This window comes from Schistocerca americana, chromosome 6, assembly GCF_021461395.2.
Source record: "Schistocerca americana isolate TAMUIC-IGC-003095 chromosome 6, iqSchAmer2.1, whole genome shotgun sequence".
Classification (NCBI taxonomy): Eukaryota; Metazoa; Arthropoda; class Insecta; order Orthoptera; family Acrididae; genus Schistocerca; species Schistocerca americana.
In genome coordinates, this window is record NC_060124.1 from 418,640,153 (window position 1) to 418,661,408 (window position 21,256).

The window sequence follows — 21,256 nt, forward strand, 5'->3', positions numbered from 1 at the left end:
GGAAATTATTTTCAAAATATCGCAAGCGCAGCGCTAACTGCGAGAAAGAATCAAATGAGTCGTGTCTCACAAGTAAGGGACTATTGACTAGAAAAGAAAATCTGCACATCTGAAATTTATTGTGTCTCTCTCTCTCTCTCTCTCTCTCCCTCTCCCTCTCCCTCCCCCTCTCTTTCTCTCCCCCATATATATATATATATATATATATATATGGTTCAGCGCCACACACACACACACACACACACATATATATATATATATATATATATATATATATATATATATATATCGCACTTGGGATGAGCCTTTCAAAGTCATGCGCCCTGTCACTCGTTCCCGCATCCTAGCCAGAACTGAGGTTTGGTCACTGTACTTACTTCAGAACGTTTAAGCAATTCATTTTATGGGTCGTAGGAGGAGTACAGAGTCACTTATTAAAAATAGTTCGTCAATTTTTGTTGCAGCAGCAGTTACATGAAAATAAGCTGATCCTGCTGGATTGGTTGGTCGATTTGGTGTAAGAGACCAAACAGCGAGGTCATAGGTCTCATCGGATTAGGAACTGATGGGGAAGGAATTCGGCCGTGACCTTTCAAAGGAACCATCCCGGCATTTTCCTGAAGCGATTTAGGGAAACGACGGAAAACCTAAATCAGGATGGTCGGACGCGGGACTGAACCGTCGTCCTCCCGGATGCGAGTCCAGTGTGCTAGCCACTGCACCACCTCGCTCGGTCCCGCTGCATTGAAAACCGTCATGGCAGTATTCTAAAACCCACATTATTTCAGTCACGGCTGCTTTCTGGATTGAGGTTCCTTACCAACCGGCAATAATGTATTTAATACGAGCAGATACATACAAAACTGCCTTCAGAAATGATGCTAAATCGAGACTTATGAAGTGAGCATTCTTACAAAAGGGTGTACTTTGGCAAAGCAATGTAAAATAAACACCTACATGTAAAAATTTAGATATACTAGGATAGAAAAAGCAATTTTTCATGTCATATACAAGACCTACGCTTTTGTTACCATGTACACATCTGACCGCTCAAGCACGTTCTACTTTTTCAGGTGAGCATTTGGTATCAGAGGTACTGGCTTTAGTCGTTTCGTGAATGTGAAGAACTGTGTCTTTCTGATTAATGCATGCACGTTTGTGCAGGTAAATGTATCCGCTTTCGCCTTCAGAAAGAAATATTAATAATGTGCTTCCATTAAAAGGTGTTGTAAAACCGTCGAGCCGGCCGCTGGGACCGAGCGGTTCTAGGCGCTTCAGTCCGGAACCGCGTGCCTGCTAAGGTCGCAAGTTCAAATCCTGTCTCGGGCATGGAAGTGTGTGATGTCCTTAGGTTGGTTAGGTTTACGTAGTTCTAAGTTCTATCCCACAGTGCTTAAAGCCATTTGAACCATTTTTTTGTACAACCGTCGCCTTACTTCCCTGGCCCGTGAAACATACCAAGAGCACGTTTTATTGGTGCTGTTTATTCACATCGTGGTAGGTTTCGGACACCCACGCCCCGCTTCAGATAATTTTCTGTCCTGTTAAACAGAACAAGATGTTATTATCACGTCATCTGTTGCTGATGTGTGTGAGAAATATTTTTGCAGTTCGTGACTCTTCGAATGGACAGCAGTGGACAAAATCAATTAGAAACCAAGAGAAAGGTGCAGGTGAGGTTAATATGTGGCAGGCGAGATAACACATATGCTGAAATACATTCACTTCGTTCTGTCTTGTCGTTCCTATTTTATCAAATGCGGCACCGAGCAGCAGTTACGAGAAAGGTATGACCTTACACAAGCGACATTTCCCCAACGTATGCGCCTGCGGAAGTAACACTGTATATCTCAATGACGCTGCTAGTACACAGGAAGAACAGCTGTGGTATCAGTTGCAAATCAGTCGTTAAGTTGGAGAACGGAAGGAATAGAGAAGCAGGCTGCATTACGGCACAGTTACGTAGCGAAAAGGAAGGATGTGGTGAATATTTGTCATAATTAATGTTATGCCGCAAGTATGCGCTATGCACGTTCCCTGCATTTCTCAGTGTGTGGAACAATTACTGTGCAACCTCGCATAAGCGAAAGCCGCGTTAAACTGTGACAAACACTGGCACCGCAAAGGCCCCACCAGATCTGTGTGTTTTAATCTTATTAGGGGTTTCATGATTTCATGAATTACACGCCGCTCCAGGAATAAATAAAAGCTTCGCTGGCAACTTGTTATTAGTCAAAATGGAGCTTACACTAGCCAACGTATTTCTGTTGCAGCCGTTAATCTGACTGAATACATTTATTTGTGCAAGCCACACGTACGCAACATGCCCGTATCTAATAGAGTGTTCTTGAACGTCGCAGTACATCTAATTTTTTTGAACGTCCATGTAAGTCTAATTTTCTTGAGATGAGTTATTGATACGCTCTTCTTTAAGTGGAAAAGCTATTTGCTGAATGCAAGACAGAGACGATCTCTTAATGTGTGCTATAAAGCAATGATAATTAACTCCTTATAGTATTTTCAAGACCAAGAGGAAAACTTTTATGGAGGCACATTACTTATCTTTAGGGGTACGTACTTAGCGGAGATTCTTGTTACTTTAACTTGATGAAACTATCTGAATATAGACATTGTTGTGCATACAGTGAGAATTATGACTTTTACCACGTCCAGCCAACTTGATTTTGGTTTTCCGAAATAACCATTCATTTCAGGTGACTTCAATATCAGGTGCGAAGTCGAAAGATAGATAAACGCGTGAGGTTTGCTACACAGGGTGGTTGAAAGAAGACAAATTCTGGGGTCAAAAGGAGGATAAGTAATTGGGTAGAACTTTGGATGAGAACGCGTAATAAAGAATGCATCAGAGGGGATTGTGACTAAAAAGAGGACCAGAGAAAGAACGTAACAGATAAGTGAAGACATCAAGATAAATGTACCATTCGCAGCTACGAAAAGCATAGCGGAAAACCCGGAGGACTTGAGCCCGCTGAACTTGTATGTATGGACCTGCATTACGGGCAGAAACACAATCATCAATGTCTTTGTAATTGACGGAAAGTCATCGAGTAAGACAGAACTGTTTTAGGGCGTTCCCTAAGTTAGTGCTATAAGCCCTTTGCTGTTCCTTATCTATATAAACGATTTGGGAGACAATCTGAGCAGCCGTCTTCCGTTGTTTGCAGATGACGCTGTCGTTTATCGACTAATAAAGTCATCAGAAGATCATAAGAAACTGCAAAATGATTTAGAAAAGATATCTGAATGGTGCGAATAGTGGCAGTTGACCCTAAATAACGAAAAGTGTGAGTTCATCCACGTGAGTGCTAAAAGGAACTCGTTAAACTTCGGTTACACGATAAATCAGTTTAATCTAAAAGCCGTAAATTCAACTAAATAACTAGGTATTACAATTACGAACAACTTAAGTTGGAAGGAACACACAGAAAAGTTGTGGGGAAGGCTAACCAGAGACTGCATTTTACTGGCAGGACACTTAGAAAATGTAACAGACCTACTAAGGAGACTGCCTACACTACGCTTGTCCGTCCCCCTTTAGAATGCTGCTGCGCGGTGTGGGATGCTTACCAGATAGGACTGACGGAGTACATCGAAAAAGTTCAAAGAAAGGCAGCACGTTTTGCATTATCGCGAAATATGGGAGGGAGTGTCACAGAAATGATACAGGATTTGGGCTGGAAATCATTAGAAAGGCGTTTTTCGTTGCGACGTAATCTTCTCACTAAATTCCAATCACCAGCTTTGTCCTCCGAATGCGAAAATATTTTGTTGGCACCGACTTACATAGCGAGGAACGATCACCACGAAAAAAATAAGGGAAATCAGAGCTCGTACGGAAAGATATATGTGTTCATTCTTTCCGCGCGCTATACGAGATTGGAACAATAGAGAGTTGTGAAGGTGGTTCGATTAACCCTCTGCCAGGCACTTGAATGTGATTTGCAGAGTATTCTTGTAGATGTAAATGTAGATGTGTCAAGTGAACGTCCTTTATCTTCTCGTGTTAGCCACTCCAGACCCTCGTCCCATTCTCTGTTTGCTAAACACGTCACTTGGCGAGCAATATTACTTTACAAACAAATAGTTCCCTTTTATCGTAGTGTGCAGAAGATGACAGACACGGTGAAACAGTTGCGACTACAGTATGTACAGAAGAAAATACCGGCGTACCTGTACATAGCTAATGCACCCAAAGTAATAATTTTTTTCTGCCCCTATAGTTTTATTCCTGCAGCCATGTCTACAGTCGGCCTTCGTAGGTAAGAGGTCAGCGTAGATGGCTTACATGCGAAGGGCGCGGGTTCAATTGCCGTTACTGACGAGGAGTGCCGGCCGCGGTGGCCGAGCGGTTCTAGGCGTTCCAGTCCGGAACCGCGTGACTGCTACGATCGCAGGTTCGAATCCTGCCTCGGGCGTGGATGTGTGCGATTGTCCTTATGTTAGCTAGTTTAAGTAGTTCTAACAAGGGAACCTCCCATCGCACCCCCCTCAGATTCAGTTATAAGTTGGCACAGTGGATAGGCCTTGAAAAACTGAACACAGATCAGTCGAGAAAACAGGAAGAAGTTGTGTGGAACTATGAAAAAATAAGCAAAATATACAAACTGAGTAGTCCATGCGCAAGATAGGCAATATCAAGGATAATGTGAGCTTAGGAGCGACCGTGGTCCCGTGGTTAGCGTGAGTAGCTGCGGAAAGAGAGGTCCTTGGTTGAAATCTTCCCTCGAGTGAGAAGTTTACTTTCTTTATTTTCGCAAAGTTATGATCTGTCCGTTCGTTCATTGACGTCTCTGTTCACTGTAATAAGTTTAGTGTCTGTGTTTTGTGACCGCACCGCAAAACCGTGCGATTAGTAGACGAAAGGACGTGCCTCTCCAATGGGAACTGAAAAAATTTGATCGCAAGGTCATAGGTCAACCGATTCCTCCACAGGAAAACACGTATGATATATTCTATACGACACTGGTGACAGCATGTGCGTCACATGACAGGAATATGTTGTCGACCCACCTAACTTGTACACTTGACGAATGGGTAAAAAGATTCTTCTACCTTGCCCGATTTAGGTATTCTTGTGGATGTGATAATCACTCCCAAAAAAGTGATGAAAACATAAGAGTTTGTCACGTAAACTGAAAATTAAAAACTAAACTTTTCACTCGAGGGAAGCCATGAACCAAAGACCTCTCGTTCCGCAGCTGCTCACGCTAACCACAGTACCACGGCGCTCCTGAGCTCACATTGCCCTAGATGTTGGATATCATACACATGGACTACTCAGTTTGTATATTTTGCTTATTTTTTGATAGTTCCGCACAACTTCTTCTTGTTGTCTCGATTGATCTGTGTTCAGTTTTTCAAGGCCAACTGTGCCAACTTATAACTAAATCTGAGGGGGGTACGATGGGGAGGTTCCCTTGTAAGTTCTAGGAGACTGATGACCTCAGAGATTCAGTCCGATAGTGCTCAGAGCCATTTGAACCATTTGAACCTTCCCATTCGAATAATTACTTGTGGTTTGTCTTTTTTTTTGTTTTAGAATAATACCTCTGCGGAGCTGATCAAATGTGAGGAGGACGGAAACAGAGCGTCGTCTTGGAGACGAAAGTCTTTGTTTATTTTCGCGCTCATCAAGATCAATAAAGTTTAATTCAGCGCAGGTTGTAATACTCCACCGGCTGGGGGTTTCCCCTAGCGGAAGACGACCGGCAGTATCCGATCAGCGACGATTTCCTCGTCGCGGGCGGTGACAAACCGGTGTGGAAAGGCAGGAGGAGGCGTGGGGAAGATAAACGCTCAGCGGAGACGGAGTTCTCGCGTAGGAGGGTTCGCGGTCGGGGACGGCAGGAGGAATAGGGGGTGGAGTAAGGGGGTGGGGGAGAGGGTGGCATCGCGACGCCGGGCGTCGTCGTATCGATCATCAAATATCGCACGCGACTGCACCGACTTAACTAAACGAGCTGCCATTGTCCCGGGCCGCACGGGCGCTCGCATACACTTGCGCAGCCAGAAGGGAGATTAGTAACGTTGCCGAGTTCCCACATAAACGGTCAATCATGGACCCTTAGCTGGAAACCCGATCCGCTGCCGCCCCCTCTCCCTCTCTCCTTGCAGGCTTGCCGACTCAATGTTTCTCCAGGCCATCTGCGGTTGGCGGGGTGTTGATTCCAATCCGCCGTTAATCCCGTTTAGAGCCGCTGCCGGCGTATAAATTACTCCCCCACGGCGCCGCCTTCGGCGGGTGCATTGTCGCGCCTACGGCAGTGCGTGAGTCACGCGCGCATCTGGCGACCCTCTGTTTCTGCGCGGCTGGCGACTTTCCCACAGGCATTTTTTTTTTTTATCCGGCGCTGCAACTGCTGTATTCTCAGAGGACATCAGCGTTGGTGCTGTGTGTTGAGAGGAACGTTGCAACCTCGCTTCCCGTTCCATTAAAGCAAGGTGTGTGATACGCATTGGGTCGAAACGCAGAGTCCATTAACACACACCTCCTAGTACAGACGACTACATGTCAGCGGTAAGTCTGATTAAGACTGGCTAAAACGCCGAACTAGTAGCGCTTTCCAGAGTGAGATTTTAACTCTGCAGCGGAGTGTGCACTGATATGAAACTTCCTGGCAGATTAAAACTGTGTGCCGGACCGAGACTCGATCTCGGGACCTTTGCCTTCGCGGGCAAGTGCTCTAAAGTTTGGAAGGCAGGAGACGAGATACTGGCAGGAGTAAAGCTGTGAGGACGGGGCGTGAGTCGTGCTTGGGTAGCTCAGATGTTGGAGCACCTGCCCGCGAGAGGCAAAGGTCCCGAGTTCGAGTCTCGGTCCGGCACACAGTTTTAATCTGCCAGGAAGTTTCATATCAGCGCACACTCCGCTGCACAATAAAAATCTCATTCTGGAAACTTCCCCCAGGCTGTGGCCTAGCCATGTCTCCGCAGTACCCTTTCTTTCAGGAGTGCAAGTTCTGCAAGGTTCGCAGGAGAGCTTCTGTTAAGTTTAGAAGGCAGGACACGAGGTACTGGCAGAAGTAAAGCTGTGAGGACGGGGCGAGAGTTGTGCTTGGGTAGCTCAGATGTTAGAGCACTTGCCCGCAAAAGGCAAAGGTCCCGAGTTCGAGTCTCGGTCATGCACACAGTTTTAATCTGCCAGGAAGTTTCATACTAGCGCTTTGATGTAGCAGTTCACCCGTAATATAGCAGTGGCTTCTTGCGTCTGCTGCCGAAACGACGTGTAATTAGCAAGACGCCTCCCGTATCCAAAGCAGGAGGAACCGTGCGAGGTTGCGGAGGCTCAAGTACCTACCGGTCACCCACAGTCAGGTTTTCAGTGGTTTCTCTAAACCGCTGAAGGCAAATGCAGAGACACGTAGCGTCCGTTAATGTAGTCCTCCACCGAGCGAGGCGGCGCGGTGTTTAGCACAGTGGACTCGCATTAGGGAGGGCGACGGTTCAGACACGTGTCCGACCATCCTGATGTAGGTTTTCCGTGGTTTCCCTAAATCGCTTCAGGCAAATGCCTGGATGGTTCCTTTGAAAGGGCACTGCTTAGTTCCTTCCTCATCTTCCCCTAATCCGATGGGACCGATGACCTCGTATTTAGTCCTCTCCCCCAAATCAACCAATCAACCGTACACCTCCTAACAATGGTCTCTACAGTCTCCGACACTGAAACTCAAAGCCTTGCAGGAACTTTTGCATGATCTTTTTATTAAAAATGCAACTCCTCCAGCTGTACTTAAGAATTTTTTTATTTACTTTGCTACTAGTTTCGACATTGCGTCAACGCCATCTTCAGGCCCGTACACTTGGCTGAAATCAGTTGTGTGTGGCACAGTCTAGAAGTCCGCGGTGAGATCAACACATGCTCGACATGGATGGCGGGCAGTAACTGAGCCACACACAACTGATTTCAGCAAAGTTGACGGGCCTGAAGATGGCGTTGACGCAATGCCGAAACTAGTAGCGAAGTAAATAAAAAATCTGTAGTACAGCTGGAGGAGTTGCATTTTAATAAAAATTGTACCAGCTGTGTCCCACCTTCATCCAGTTTATATATGAATGTACGAAGATTTCGCATGATCTGTCACTGACAGGTAATATACCTCGATGAAACTTGGACGATACATACAAATAACTGCATTATTATAGTACAAAAGATAGCTGGAGGAAATACGCAATGAGAAGAACAGAAAAGACACTTTTATTCAGAGACAATAATTACACCGAAGTCACCGGAATTTATGATGGTCCCCTGGACACTGCAAACGCCGTTGTACGGTTCTTAATAGGATGTGTGATCAACATGGAAGGCAGTGGATGCTCTGGAACCTGCTTCCATGCTGACCACTAGTTTCCTAAGCAGTTTTGCTGTAGGGCCTTCCATTCTTCTAGCAGCGCGGTTGACAAATGCTTCATGGTAACTGGTGCATGTGGACGCTCTGCTCGATGGGATGTAAGTCGGAAGAACGGGGTGGCCAGTCCATTCGCCAAATATTCCAAGAGCTTCACCTGCGGAATTCGACGCGGTCGCACTTTGTCATCCGTAAAAATGAAGTGAGAGTCGACATGGCGCACGTGAGGAAGGAAGGAGTACAATGGCACAACAACGTTGAGTGTACAGTGTTCAAAGATAAGGTTGCGTTGCAGTCATGGACTGTGCGGCTGGTCCCGGCGGAGGTTCGAGTCCTCCATCGGACATGGGCGTGTCTGTTTGTCCTTAGGATAATTTAGGTTAAGTAGTGTGTAAGCTTAGGGACTGATGACCTTAGCTGTTAAGTCCCGTAAGATTTCACACACACACAAAGATAAGGCTATCAGTACGCCCTTGCAACATTATGCTTCCTCACGCTGTAACACCAGGACCGCCAAAACTATCATGTTTCCACAATGTCCCTGTGCGCGTTACATGTTCCCTCCTCCCGCCATATAAGGGATATGACCGTATTGCTGCGCGCTATGGGATCCTTACCAGACGGGATTGACGGTGGACGCCGAAAAATTTCAAATAAGAGCAGTTCGCTTTGTATTATCACGGAGAAGGGGAGATAGTATTGTGGATATGATACGCGAGTGGAAGTGGAAACCATTAAAACAAAGGTATTTTTTAATTTCTTTTGGTCCATTACGGCCAGGGGACATCTGCTGGTACCTACTTTTCAATTCAATAAACTTGACCAACACCCGTACAATTTAAGAAATTTTATTTTATTCTGAAAGCAACCAGTTTCGGCAATTCATTTTGCCGTCTTCAGACACCATAGGCTTTCATATACAGCTGTTACGCTTTCGTATGAATTAACTGCACAACGATTGGAATTCACGATATCCAGTTTTATGGCTCCATACGATAAGCTCGTTGATTTCAAAAAACCGTATGGGGCCTGAAGATGGCAAAAGGAATTGCCGAAACTGGTTGCTTTCAGAATAAAATAAAATATCTTGAAGTGTACGGCTGTTGGTTCAAAAAATGGCTCTGAGCACTATGGGACTCAACTACTGAGGTCATTAGTCCCCTAGAACTTAGAACTAGTTAAACCTAACTAACCTAAGGACATCACAAACATCCATGCCCGAGGCAGGATTCGAACCTGCGACCGCAGCGGTCTTGCGGTTCCAGACTGCAGCGCCTTTAACCGCACGGCCACTTCGGCCGGTACGGCTGTTGGTAAAGTTTATTGTATTGAAAAGGCATTTTTTAGTCGCGGCGAGGTCTTTTCTTTTCACGAAATTTCAATCACCAATTTTCACTGGCGAATGTGGAAATATTCTGTTAAGTCCTACCTAGAAGGAAGAAATGAGCATCTTAATAAAATAAGAGACGTCAGAACTCTCACGGAAAGATTTTGGAGTTTCTGTTTCCCTTGAGTGATATGGTCAAGATACAGACTGACGGTGGTTCTTTGAACCCTCTGTGAAGCGCTTACGTGTGAATTGCTGAATAGTCATTTAAATGTAGATGTTGCCAACGTGTTTCATTGTTTCGCTTTACACTATCGTTGTCAGCAACTCACATTTTACGCTATAGTCGTAAAACAATCCTTGAGGTTCCCAAAGAAAAAAATCTATTTCGACTTTATGTGCATCTTCATGTTTCCGCGGCGTGAAGACGCTTCCGTAAAAATTTCGGGCGCGCAGACGCATAAATTCAGCTTCTTCTTCTTCTAATGCGTATGCAGTAGTTCGGTCCTAGAATTTAAAAGGAGGAAGAAAGTGCTGGAGCTTCAGTCACCTCGGCTCATTCTGATGGCTGGACGGTATTCAGCCGAAATATTAGAAGAACAAGCTGAATTTATGCGGCTGCACGCCCGAAATTTTATGGAACGATATTTCGAATTTACTTGTATTTCCCATTCCTCCGTTTATCGTTAGTTGGATCATTGTGATTCACAACTCCTAGGAAACCACACGATAACTGCGTCTGAATACTTGCAGAATGGGGGGGATACGGTACACTTATAACGTAACCTAGAGTTCCAACTATTCCATCTGGAAGCCAATCGTGTGCGTGATACGCCAATAAAGTGTCAGACACAGGTACTTTTTCATCAGTTCAGTCTTCAAGAACTTTAGCATTGACTGGTGAAACGACAAGGACTCGTTCACAGGACAAGCTAGAATATTTATCGTTTTATTTTTCCTGGTTTGCGAACAACGATTTGTCTGGCTCACGGCTCAAAGTTCTGTTCGTGACTGTAATCGCAATGCCGAGAGATCGACCGATACAGAAACGGGATGATTTCTTCTACTGCTGATTTCTTTTTTTAGCATTTGCAGGATTTAGCAAATATTTAGTCACTGACTATGCTGTTCTAGATGTTAAATTGGCAACAACAGACCGAAAATAAGTTGCTTTTGGGATCTGTTTGTGCTGGTAACTTAGGTAGTCACTTCATTCTGAATATATAAAACAATTTTTCATCTCTAATTTACTATTCTCAGAAATTTACAGACAACATTTTCGGTATTGAGAGGAATGCTTTCCATTTCCCCTAGCGCTTCAAACGCTAAAAACTGAAGTGTGCGGTCTGATTCTTAATATCACTACTTTTTCGAATTGCAGCAACAATACCTACCGCGGTTGCTTTGATGATCTAAACTTCCTGTGGAAATGTAATTGGCGTTAAACATGTAGGCGGTCGACCAAGTCAGTGGAAACCGCACAGCCATGTTATGCAGTCTGCAACACGCTGCGGCAGCGTGTAATTAATGAATAAATTAATTGTTAATTACTGCAACGTTTGAAAGTGAAACAATTATTTCTGTGTAGATGGTTCCATCAATTTAAAGTGCATTTTGTAACCGCTGGCCGCAAGCAAAATTTAGATTTACATGTCACGCTACGAGCAAACACGTAAACACAAACAGCGCAATATTGGAGAATGCGTTGTTGTAAAATATAACGCTCTCATAAAACTTCGTGCAGGGCACAAGTGTTTCTCGGCAGTCGTCCCCGTTATTGTGTTGGTTTATCTTCTAGCACTAGTCACTGAGGTAACAACAGCTCTGCAGAGAAAATAGCCATTAACAATCCCTCTAGTCGGTGGCAGTATACAGTTTGTTTTCGAGGTACATCGTCTAGGAAGCTTTTAAGAGTTTTCGTGTCAGGCGTAGCTCAATGAATAGAAGGTTCTAAGCTAAAATGTCGTAGCAGCCGGGAAAAACTATTGGCGTTTATACTTTATCAGTATCAGACCGTAATAATCCATTATTGTTTGGATGTCATTTCACTGGTAAAATTTGTGAACATTTTCACCTTCAAACGTCTTCTGCTTGCTGCATTTACATGCTCGACACGTTTCGCCTTTTATATTAAAGGCATCTTCTGTGGATGCCAGAATCTCCATTTCCTCTGATTTGGTCATAAGTTACAAGTTGCAATGATACTTCATTTACCGAAAATCGAAGCATATTCACAACGAAAAAATTAGGTTTTATAGTTTTCATACTTCGTTTTTTGTTAGATAATTGCTACGGAAACATTTCAGCACTATTGTGGCAAGAACTGCAGTTTTAACTTACGAACACTATGAACGATTTTTGTAGTAACACCATCTGGTGTCTCGTGGTTACATTCCATGGTATACAGTGCTCTGCATTATTCGTGGTTTCTCCTGCCAAGTCAACTGTCCAGTCGTGAATTCTCTGCTTAAAAATTTTCTTGTCTTGTTTATGAACTTGTGTTGTTCCTGCTTCTTTCTCGGTAGTTCCAGCTTCTTGCTTCACTGCGCAGCAACAGTCCACAATTTGTCTAGTTCATCTGGTTGGTTTCATTCTTTTAATATGCTTGTAAAATTTTTGTCTGTGCTTTATGATTTACGAATAAATGTTGTATGCTTTTCAATTTCTTTATTTGCTCTTGCAAGCAAAAGGTCACAAAAGGCCAATGACTTTTACGTCATTCGACGCCCCACATTTTGTCTACTACTCAACCGCAGTATTAGCTGTTTATGGCTGGAGGTACCCAATGGTGAGCACAGCATAAGAGTTCTGGGCGTAGTTGAACTTCTTAGTCGACGAGTAACTCACAACAGTGCTACAGTGCTAGCAGCGTTGATACAAAGCAGAGCAATGGCAACGATAAATAAAGCAAACATTGCATTGTACCAACAACAACCGTTACCAAGTTGACATATCAGCAAATATAAGATAACATAACCGGATTTCGCGGAATATATCTCAGTACGTGTTATGTATTTGCGTGAGATCCGATATTTGACGACACCGCTCACCAGATATGAAACTTTAAATAGTGACCTTGGCTGTTGAAGATTTTTACTTCTGTATTTCACGTTACTGTAGATCGCGACCACACTTGATCAATGCCAAGCAGATATGTCTATTTTCGGTTTAAATCTTATATTGTTTTTCAGTTTTTGTTTCCCTTTCGTTTTGCAGATAGTCACGGTTATTTCTAGTTCTTCCACGTCCTCGCTAATTTGCTTGATACATCCTATTTATTGTTTCAGCGTATAGAGTTTCTCAACAATTCTTCTTGTTCATCTGGTTTTTAGTGTCCTCATGATATTTTATTTAAACAGGGCGGTCAGAAACAATCCGAAAAGCTTGTAAGGGTGTTGCAGAGTGGATGTGCTAACAAATAACTGATAAGAAAAAAATTCGATACCTTCCGCCGCTTCCGAGTTAACTAGCATTGATGTTTTCGCGCAAATTCAGGCTGCCCGCCAGAGACGGTGTCGCCAAACCTGTTCTTCGTTTGGATTCCTAAAACCGCAGTAGAGAGAGGTACAAAAACTGGACATGGGATGGTAGTAAGGATCGAACACGAGAGCCAAAGACTGAGCTCTTCCCGTGCGTTGTCAACTACACTACGATAACAGCTAACACTAATCGTATATGAATTTGCCCTCGCAACCGCCTGATTGGCTAACTTCAATGCTAATTAAGTCAGAGACGACGCAGCTTATAGAATATTTTTCTTAAAAATCATTTCTCAGCTCAACACCCTTACAAGCTTTTCAATCTGTTGCCTAACATAACTGGTTCTGTTCATGTTACTCACAAGATAGTTCAAGATTCACCGGCCGGAGTAGCCGAGCGGTTCTAGGCGCTTCAGTCTGGAACAGCGCGACCGCTACGGTCGCAGGCTCGAATCCTACCTCTGTCATGGTTCAAATGGCTCTGAGCACTATGGGACTCAACTGCTGAGGTCATTAGTCCCCTAGAACTTAGAACTAGTTAAACCTAACTAACCTAAGGACATCACAAACATCCATGCCCGAGGCAGGATTCGAACCTGCGACCGTAGCGGTCTTGCTGTTCCAGACTGCAGCGCCTTTAACCGCACGGCCACTTCGGCCGGCACCTCCGTCATGGATGTGTGTGATGTCCTTAGGTTAGATAGGTTTAAGTAGTTCTAAGTTCTAGGGGACTGATGACCTCAGATGTTATGTCCCATAGTGCTCAGAGCCATTTCTTTTTTTAGTTCAAGATTCGGCTCTATAAAACCTCGATATAACGCGTGGTACTACATGGCTGTGAGACGTGGAGCATCCGAAAGCAGGACTTTATAGACGTCTCGTATTTGAAATTGCTGCGGAGAATCTCTTGTCCGGTGCTGAACGCAAACACGGGTAAAAGTAGAATCGGACACAGCCATGAGCTAAATGAACTGTGCTGAAATAGCATTACAGTAGGAGTCACCAGATGCAGTGGGCTGGACATGTGGCTCGGATGGAAGAAGACAGGTGGCCACAGAAGATCCTGGATTCCATCCTGTCAGGTAGGAGACCCGGGAAGACCAAGGAAGAGGTGGACGGATGGCCTCTACGAAGACCTGCAACAGCCAGCGATAGATGGACAGATGCCAACGATGGGTAGAAGACAGTGGAGAAGGAAGCTTGTAACAACGAGTACAAGCAAGCAAAAGCAGTAGCTGCAGATCTTCATTGGTCGTACGCTCTGCAGTTATACCATGTTTTATAAAACATTTTGAACAATAGGTATCAAGTAGTGAAACCTTCTTGTTGGCTTTGCTGCGTGGATGACACTTTTGTTATATGCCCACACAGCGAAGAAGAGCTTATGAGTTCCAAAATTTCTAAAATGGAATTCACCCAAAATCAGTTTTACCTTGGAGGTTTAGAGTGAGTTCGACGACAACACTCAAGGACACAGAGTCTACAGAAAGCCTACTAAAACAAAACGCTATTTAGGCGCACTTCGCACTACCACTCAGTCCAGAAGCAGACAGTTCTCAGCTCTCTGTCATCGCGTGCCTTCCGTATCAGCTTGGAATCGGAGTCGGTCTTTTTTAAATAAGACAATGAAGATCAATGGCTATGACAGTTTGTCCATAGGCAGGGCTTTTAAGCGAAATATTAATTATGCTGATAGGAATGACGAGGAACGACCTTCTTACTCTGTTAAGTTACTGTTTGTTTCTGGGGTCGTTGACTGCATAAGCGGAATTCTAAGGAAAAATGGTATTCAGAACACTTTCTTCAGCGAGTGAGGTGGCGCAGTGGTTAGCACACTGGACTTACATTCGGGAGGACGACGGTTCAAATCTGCTTCCGGCCATCCTGATTTAGACTTTCCGTGATGACCTCGCTGTTTGCTCTCCATCCCCCCCCCCCCCCAAATGAACCAACCAACCACGTTTTTCACTAGAAACAAGACAAAAGACTTTTCCCTCGAGAAAACGGTTGCGCCCGATTGCCACCACGCTGTGGGCGTTTATGAAATGACATGTGGCTGCGGCAAAGCGCATATAGGCGAAACGGGGATAACATATTAAGGAACACGAACGCCAGACGCGGCTAAAACAAAGTATAAAATTGGCAGTAGTGGAACGTTACGATAGCTGTGCCGTCGACACCGATTTCAATAACGTACGTGTGCCGGCTAAGGAAACCAACATTTATAGAAGAAAAATCGGAGAAGCGATTGAAATTTCAAAAAATGCGTGTAACTTCAATAGGGGGGGGGGGGGGGAGGGGGCTGTCTGTAGGCTTCCCTCATTGTGGTCCCCGCCATCAAGGAAGTGAATACGCGTCCACGGCGTGCGAGCGAGCTACCTCTGCGGAGAATAATATTTTTAATAAATATTTCCCCTCATGTTCTGCACGTTTCGCTTCTAGCCAATGGCCGGCCGCGGTGACCGAGCGTTTCTAGGCGCTTCAGTCCGGAACCACGCGGCTACTACGGTCGCAGGTTCGAATCCTGCCTCGGGCATGGTTGTGTGTGGTGTCTTTAGGTTAGTTAGGTTTAAGTAGTTCTAAGCCTTGGGGACTGATGACCTCATATGTTAAATGCCATAGTGCTTAGAGACATTTTTCTAGCCAATGATAATCACCCACCAATAGCAGCAGGAGGAATTTTAACCAATAATTCTCCTCCAGCATTAGTGCGGGATACTTTCCTTTCCAAACAATGATGTTCACCCACCATTGGTAGCCACAAGAGATTTAGCCAATAGCACCCTTCTTCGGCACTGGAGCGGGAATATTTCACTTACTACTTAAAGACGGTGGCCCACCAATGGAAGCCACAGTATTTTTAGCCAATAATCCCACTCCTACACCACAAGCATGGGAAAACTCCCCTTTATTAGAGAACGTGCTCTATCTACAGGGGACACCACAACATACTGAAGAAGATCCCAGCCGAGAGGTCAAACGTCGATCGCTTAGAAGACATATGACGTGACCTAAAACCGCAGAAGATTTTAATCTCACACATTCCAATACCCTGCGTGAATCAGGAAGGGTGACAAGTTCTGTGACGAAATCTGTGTTCTCCCGCTTACCAGACCGGCCGCTGAACGTGCTGTTCCGGCCTGCTAGTTTCACGAGAACAGGTGTCTGACTCCAGACGGAAGAGAACCCGGGCAGTTTTTCACGGCGCCCGGCGCGTTGCGCCGATTCGGCGACGGGCGACGTCTGATTGATAGCGTCCCGGCCGCCGGCAACGCCGCAGGATAAATACCCGGCAAGTAATACCCGGGTGCGCTGCGACGCCGTATTTTTGGCGCCGCTGACAGCAGTCGACGGCCGCCAGAGCGGCGCCACTGACGCGTCGTAACTCACGCGCCGCAATGCTCGCTGTCAACGCTTCATTCGGACCCCCCAACAGATCAGCGGGGGTCGGCGCGCGTGTTTCGTTATGGCTGTCGGCTGCGTACGTCATGCGGAACAGTCAGGTGCAGTTACGCGCACGTCGCGTCGAACAACTCGTATTAACGCCGTGCTAGTACTGGCCTGACGTACGTTGCCGAGTCGAATTACAACAGACCGCCTCCTAGATGTGACGTCGAAAACGTATCGCTCTTGACGAATGACACGCGATGCGAAGTAGCTATAGTACACTGGGGCTGACAGGTTGCCTGTGCGCAATTCGCCCACTGACGTCAAAGGTAAAAGAGGCAATTTATCTACACTGACGGAGAAAAAATCGCGACACCAAGAAGTTGTCCGACATCAGCTGAAGTTGGTAGGCGTGTTTCTACATCTGAAAGATGACGTCTGTTCAAATTTTGCGTCAGTCGCATAAGAGTGGCGCTAGTAGCTCCAACATGAAGATGCGTATCAGGTTAGCTTTAAATTCACGATGAAACGGTTTTCATTTGATTGGTTCTCCTGTGTAGTACTCATGCAGGCGTTGGAACTCAAAGAATAAAACAAACATCTATTTGTTGGCCTTTACATTCTTACCTAACAAAAGAGACAGTTATCAGTCTCTTTCGCAGTGTCATCGATATTACGCTACACCGGATTCCTTAGAAAAAAAATAATTTTGTTTTTATATTTCTCATTGTAGTGTTTCAAGGCAAGACAAAAAAATGTATAATTGCATCACATAGAAAATGAAATAATTTATGATCACTTCTGATTCTACAAGTTTTGGCATTACAGTTCTTTCAAGTTTGTTGACATTGTCAACCAGGAGATTTTGTGTAAATTTTTAGCTTATGTTAGGGACTGAAAAACCATGAAGTCAAGATCGCACATGAAAACATCCTTATTTGGATGGATTACTAGTTTCGGCTAACAATCTAGCCATCTTCAGATCACAAAATATTCCTGATTAGTGCTGATGCCATTATGGTTTCGCAGATCGTTACAATCTTTCTTAAAATGACGACATCCATACATGACATGGTTAGAAACAGCTTTTCATCGTTCGTGGGCTGTGTAATTGAACGATGGCCATAAAACAAATGCGTTATGCTCTTAAAATTTAGTAAAAGTTTTAACCGCATAATGCCTTTGCTTTGTGATCATCGTTCAAATAATTCGCCACGAGCGATGAAACGCTACTTTTTACCATGTCATGTAAGGACGTTGTCATTTTAAGAATGATTTTAACAATGTGTGAAGCCACATTAGCACCAATACTAATCAAGAATGTGTTATGATCTGAAGATGGCTAGATTATAAGCCGAAACTAGCAATCCACCAAAGGAATAAACGTTCCAAGGCGATCTTGATTTCACGGTTTTTCAATCCCTAACATAAACAAAAAATTACAGTTCTTGCTCGACCATTCCCGGTTCTCTTCACCTGTAGTTAATACACGGTACAACAGCACGTTAAAACCCTCGGCTGTTCTACTCGCCAGGGAAGTTGCAGAATTCGGACAAGCGGATCGGTGGACCTTTCGTCGATCTTTTCTGGGTACAAATTTCATTGGACGCAGTTTATAGGACACCATATCTGTGTGTGTGTGTGTGTGTGTGTGTGTGTGTGTGTGTGTGTGTGTGTGTGTGTGTGTGTGTTTGTGGTTTGTGGATGAGGGCGCAGACATTCGTGTCCGTGCGATTCGCTTCCTCTGTGGAAAGACTTGCTGTCATACCGGCAGAACAAATCTGCTCATCCGAGGCCAAATGTTTATTGGCACTCGTGATGCCTCCGGAAGCTGCAGAGTTCAACAGCTCAACCGCAATCGGTGGCAACGGCAGCGGACGCGTCTGTGCCACTCTGTCGCCGACAGAACCCTACCGGCCCGGTCTCCTCGCGTAACGTGCGCCGAGCGGACGCGCTGTTAAAACGGACGGCGCGCGCACTTTGGCATTCGCGAAAGCGATTACCTGACTCCGGCGCGCGGCAATAAACGCGGGTCAGCCACATTAAACAGATTACGCGGCGCCGCGGTGAACCCGCCGCCACTTCCGCCCACTCCCGTCCACCTCTCGCTGGCAGTATACGGAATCGCGGTTGCCGCTTTGACCCGCTGATTTATTTCCCAAGGGCAAGGTTAGGTCGTCGCGGTAGCCGTAATGCTGAATATCTGCGTCTCTTCCGTCATGCAGTACTCTTATAATCAGCCCGAAAAACAATGACAGCCAAAAACATCGACTTTCAGCGTAATGCCGGCCACGGTGACCGAGTGGTTCTAAGCGCTACAGTCTGGAACCGCGAGACCGCTACGGTCGCAGGTTCGAATCCTGCCTCGGGCATGGATGTGTGTGATGTCCTTAGGTTAGTTAGGTTTAAGTAGTTCTAAGTTCTAGGCGACTGATGACCTCAGATGTTAAGTCCCATGGTGCTCAGAGCCATTTTTTTTTTTTTCAGTGTAATATTAAGTAATCGCTCCTACAGATACAACTGATAACTGCTTAAGACACACTGGTTCGATGAACAAGAACGATTTATTGTGTTGGTGCACAGGTTCGTAGCGTTTTTCCGTAAGTTTAATAAACACGACAGGTATACTTAACAGAGACTTAAGTCATCAATAACAAACTCTCCTTTGCTATTTACAACAGTCTGCGAACGCTGCGGAACTTTCCGATTCCGCGACTGTAATAATCACGCGATTTTTTGGCGAATAACTCGTCGAGACATGTTCGGAGAGTATTTTCACCCGGAAAGGCGGTTCTTGAAAGATGTTCGATAGAGAGGAGAAAAGGTCAAAATCTGAGGTCGCAATATCAGATGAATAAAGTAAGTGCGGAATGACATCCCAACCCAACTCTTCTTTCTTTGTCAGTCTGGCAGAATGCGAGAGGGCATTAGCGTGGAGTAGCATCACTTCACGCCGTCTTCCTGGTCGTTGTTCTTGGATTGAGTTTGCGAGTTGTCTCAGGTGTTGACAATAAATATCAGCAGTGATGTTTACACCTCGGGGAAGTACACCACACCTTCGCTGTTCCACAAGATGCATAACATTATACTTTTTGATTGCGCGCAGCTCTTTGTAGGACAATTGCTGCTTTGTTTGGGTTCAACCATTGTTTTGCTTTCCTTGCTTGAGCATAAAGACAGAATTTCTCGTCACCAATAACGATACTGGAGAAGAAAGGTCGGTGTTGTCCAAGAGCCAATTGATGGCGAGCAAGCAGAGATACACTTATGGGCTACTTGCTGATTTTTGTGATTGTGGCTTGGAGTATGCGGTACCCATACGCCCACATTTGAACCTTCACCTGGCTGAGTGGTTCTAGGCGCTTCAGTCTGGAACCGCGAGACCGCTACGGTCGCAGGTTCGAATCCTGCCTCGCGCATGGATGTGTGTGATGTCCTTAGGTTATTTAGGTTTAAGTAGTTCTGAGTTATAGGGGACTGATGACCTCAGATGTTAAGTCCCATAGTGCCCAGAGCCATTTGAACCATTTTTGAACCTTCACCACCGCATGTCGTACGATGGTGGAATGATAGCAGTTCATCACATTTTCCGGTTTTCGAGTACAGACGTGGGTCTTTGTGGATTAATGCGTTGAAACGATCTTCATCAATCCCCGAAGGTCTTCCTGAATTGGAGAATCACTGATGTCGAAACAGTCCTCCTTAGGAACCCATTTCTTGCCGTGCTCTGTCTGATGGGCAACGGCATTGCCGCAGTGGATACACCGGTTCCCGTCAGATCACCGAAGTTAAGCGCTGTCAGGCGTGGCCGGCACTTGGATGGGTGACCATCCGGGCCGACATGAGCCGTTGCCATTTTTCGGGGTACACTGAGCCTCGTGATGCCAATTGAGGAGCTACTCGACCGAATACTAGCGGCTCCGGTCACAGAAAACCATCATAACGACTGGGAGAGCGGTCTGCTGACCACACGCCCCTCCTATCCGCATCCTCAGCTGAGGATGACACGGCGGTCGGATGGTCCCGGTAGGCCACATGTGGCCTGATGACGGAGTGCTTCTGTCTGATGGCATTATCCCCATAAACGGCGCCAATGTTTCTGGCTTTCTCCTCTGCTGTCACCCCTCTATTGAATTCGAACAGCAGAATATATCGGAAATGTTTCGATTTCTCCACTTGGCACTCCAGTATCTAACGTCCACAGCTCCACTCACTATTATCAAATGAGAAAATGGCAATGTGTACACTCAAACAGCAACAGTGCACTACAAACAAAAAATGACAGTTGACAAATAAACCCATAGCATCCGTAACACCACCATGCAAAACAAAAACTCTACGAACGTAATATTGTCGCGAGCTCGCACCTTCATTATCTCGGAATGCTTGTGAAACAATGAATCCTCGTATACTACGTCAGTGTCGCTACGAACTTGCGGCGGGAACGCGCGAGAGAGTTGTATTCGCCAACCACCATGGATGCAGCCATTTTGAACGTGGAATTTGTTCATCAGAGGCAAGAGTATATTCAGGAGTTCCCAGGGAAGCGTGATAGGACTGCTGATGTTTACTATCTATCTAAATGATCTGGCGGAGAGGGTAAGCAGCAGTCTGCGGGATACAAGATGACTTCGACAAAATTCGTAGTTGGTGTGATGATTGGCAGCAACATCTAAATGGGAAAAATGTTATGTAAT

The 21,256-nt window shown here is 45.2% G+C and overlaps 1 pseudogene; it reads left to right on the forward strand.

The window, feature by feature from the left end:
* Positions 1 to 20,296: 20,296 nt before the first annotated feature.
* Positions 20,297 to 20,414, forward strand: LOC124620616 (annotated as a pseudogene).
* The last annotated feature ends 842 nt before the right edge of the window (positions 20,415 to 21,256 follow it).